This window comes from Schistocerca serialis, chromosome 10 (genome assembly GCF_023864345.2).
Source record: "Schistocerca serialis cubense isolate TAMUIC-IGC-003099 chromosome 10, iqSchSeri2.2, whole genome shotgun sequence".
Classification (NCBI taxonomy): Eukaryota; Metazoa; Arthropoda; class Insecta; order Orthoptera; family Acrididae; genus Schistocerca; species Schistocerca serialis.
In genome coordinates this window covers 240,887,388-240,891,001 of record NC_064647.1, presented here as the reverse complement: position 1 = coordinate 240,891,001, position 3,614 = coordinate 240,887,388, and the positions used below count along the sequence as shown (strand labels likewise).

General features: G+C 45.9%; 1 pseudogene; it reads right to left on the bottom strand.

Moving 5' to 3' along the window:
- Positions 1-2,221: 2,221 nt before the first annotated feature.
- On the bottom strand, positions 2,222-2,339 carry LOC126425604 (5S ribosomal RNA; annotated as a pseudogene).
- Between the last annotated feature and the right edge of the window lie 1,275 nt (positions 2,340-3,614).

Genomic DNA, 3,614 nt, shown 5'->3' with positions numbered 1-3,614 from the left:
ATGGGCAACTTCATCTTCACAACATTTATTTGAGTATCGAATTTGATGTATGGTAAATGTTTCATGTGTTTTGTTTATTATTTTGAGTTTAGTCATAACAAATCAAATTGTTATTTTGGACAGAACTTTCATTCTGTAGATCGGTAGAGCTAGCCTTTCATTTGCCACTACGTTAATGAAACTTTCCTTTTCAAATTAATATCCATCGGATTAAATTATTGCAGGTGCCAAACTGTTTTCTACTCCACTTGCAGGGTCGATTACAGTCAGTTCGCGTTTCTTCTTAATCCATGTTCAACAGCAAAAGTTGGAGTTAGAAAATTGGGGGGGGGGGGGGGGGGCTTAGAGCATCATTTCCATATGAAGGACGAATTTAGTGTTAAATACACTGCTGGCCCCGGCACCTCAAAGACTGGCTCGAAAACTTCTTAAGTAACAAAACCCAGTGTGTTGTCTTCGGCGACGAGTGTTCATCAGAGACAAGGGTATCGTCAGCAGAGCTCCACGGAAGTGTCGTAGGACCGTTGTTAATTTCTTTATACATGTAAACGATGTCGTGGACTGGGTGGGCACCGACCTGCGTTTGTTTGCTGATGATGCTGTGGTGGAAGTGAAAGTGTTGAAGATGAGTCCCTGTAGCAAAGATACAAGATGACTTAGACAAAATTTCTTGTTGGTTTGATGGACTAGCAGCTAGCTCTAAATGTAGAAATATGCAGCTTAATGCAGATGAGCAGGAGAAACAAACTCGTAATGTTCTGGTACAGCGTTACTAGTGTCCTGCTTGATACAGTCATGTCGGTTAAAAAATTCTGCTCGTAACGTTGCAGACCGATTAGAAGCGGACAAGCATATGAGGATTGTGGTAGGGAAATAGAATGGGTGATTTCGGTTTGTTGGGAGAATTTTAAGGAAGTGTGGTTCATCTGTAAACGAGATCATATATAGGACATTGGTGCGACCCATTCTTGAGTACTGCTCGAGTGGTTGGGATCCACATAAGGCCGGATTGAAGGAAGACGTCGAAGCAATTCAGATGCAGGCTGCTAGATTTGTTATCGGTAGGTTCGAACAGCAAGCAAGTGTTACTGAGATGCTTTTGGAAATCAAATGGGAATCCCTGGAGGGAAAGCGAGCTCCGTTCGAGGAACACTGTTGAGAAAATTTAGGGAACGGGCATTTGAAACGGACTTCCGAACGATTCTAGTGTCACCAACCTACATTTCGCGTAAGTACCACGAAGGTAATGTACGAGAAATCAGGGCTCACACGTACAATGGTTTTTCCGCAGCGCTATCTGCTCCTGGAATAGGAAACAAAACGAAGAAACGACCAGTAGTGGTACAGGGTTCCCTCCGCGACGCACTGTACGGTGGCTCGTGGTGCATGTACGCAGATGTAGATGCAAAGGCCCCAATTGATGAACAATACCCAAGAATGTGTCGAAGTAGCGCCTTCAAAGCCAAATATTTCATGGGTGCGTTACATTTTCTTCAGCTTCTTTGTACGAATCCCAGACTGGCACATACTTTTCAAACTATATGTTTTATATGGTCATTCCATTTGAGATCACTCTAGATAGTTATGCGTAGATATTGCACGGTAGATAGTGTTTCCAGCAATTTGTCATCACTGGTGCAGTTACGCAGTAGTTTATTTACGTTCTGGGTGAACTGCCAGAGCCGGCGCCATTCATTAATCATCTGTTGGTAATTCTGCAAATCGACACTATCTTCCGGTGTTGCTACTTTCTTACAGACAACCGCACCATCTGCGAACAGTCTTAAACATCTTTCGAAACTTCATGTCATATCACTTACAAATAGTATGAACAATAACGCTCCTACCACACTTCCTTAAGATCTCTGTTCGTCCATCATGAACAGTGGATATGAGCTGGTCAAGCATTTCTCAATATCAACGAACTCCTCCAGCAGCTGTGTAACTAAGATGTTATTTTATTTTATTTTCAATAAAACTAGTTTCGGCATTCCACTGTGCCATGTTCAGGCCACATATATACTCCGTCTTTAGGCCACGAGTGGCGCACCGGGACCATCCGACCGCCGTGTCATCCCCAGGTGAGGATGTGGAGAGGAGGGGCGCGTGGCCAGCACACCGCTCTCCCGATCGCTGTGATGGTTTTCTTTGACCGGAGCCGCTACTATTCGGTCGAGTAGCTCCTCAATTGGCATCACGAGGCTGAGTGCACCCCGGAAAATGGCAACAGCGCTTGGCGGCCGGGACGGTCACCCATCCCAGTGCTGGCCACGCCCGACGGCGCTTAACTTCGGTGACCTGATGCGAACCGGTGTATCCACTGCGGCAAGGCTGTTGCCTCAGGCCACATATGCACCTCTTAAAATATACGATAGTGCCATTTTGTGCCATATATCCCTGAATTTAGTGAATGCTATCTTCGTGCGTTTCTCAGATCAAGTCTTCGAATGAAGCACCTGTGAAACGGTTTGAATCGACAAAAACTTCCTGCAGGTACTCCGGAAACTAACTTTACATCTGTCGATTTTGTTGCGTTATGAGCGACGTCCTGAGTTCTGTTTGCAACGAAATCGTCAATCCAGTCGAAAATCTGGTCCAAAACCCGGTTACCTCGTACATTTTTCACTACACTGCATTATAGGATGCTGTTAGGTGCGTTCCTGAAGCGCTATAGATTTCACGGAGGAACAGAGCCAGACGAGTTTGTCAAGATACCTGTCTGCGGAATCCATAGTGATGTTCATCCCAGAACGGCCTTTGCATGATTAAAATTTTGTCCCGGGAACCGATGTTCATCATCAGTATGGGTGTTAGGTGTGATACTCCCCGCCCTCTGGCCCCTCCCCCCATAGGGGGACGCAAACAGCGTCCAAATGTCATTCCGAGAAACTGCTTGCCATGACTGAAAAACATGCTCTGTTAGCCAGAATGAGATTTTCACGCTGCAGCGGAGTGTGCGCTGATATGAAACTTCCTGGCAGATTAAAACTGTGTGCCCGACCGAGACTCGAACTCGGGACCTTTGCCTTTCGCGGGCAAGTGCTCTACCAACTGAGCTACCGAAGCACGACTCACACCGCGTCCTAACAGCTGTACTTCTGACAGTACCTCGTCTCCTACTTTGCAAACTTAACAGAAACTCTCCTGCGAACCTTGCTAGACTAGCACTCCTGAAAGAAAGGATATTGCGGAGACATGGCTTAGCCACAGCCTGGGGGATGTTTCCAGAATGAGAGCTTCTGTAAAGTTTGGAAGGTAGGAGACGAGGTACTGGCAGAAGTGAAGCTGTGAGGACGCGGCGTGAGTCGTGCTTGGGTAGCTCAGTTGGAAGAGAACTTGCCGAGTTCGAGTCTCGGTCCAGCACACAGTTTTAATCTGGCAGGAAGTTTCATGCTCTGTTAGCTCACGAAGATTTCTGACTGAAGACTGGTATCAAAGTAGATGCATTCCCATCGCAGACTTCCTGTATGGGTGACATATCTGAGGACCAGCCAAACCAGTCAAGGGTCGTTGTATATCTCAAGGAGTTCCTGGAGTGAAATCAATTGTTGTAACTTGCATTCTACAGATGGAATATCCAATTTTCACTTTAAAGCAACTACTGGCAAAGAAAC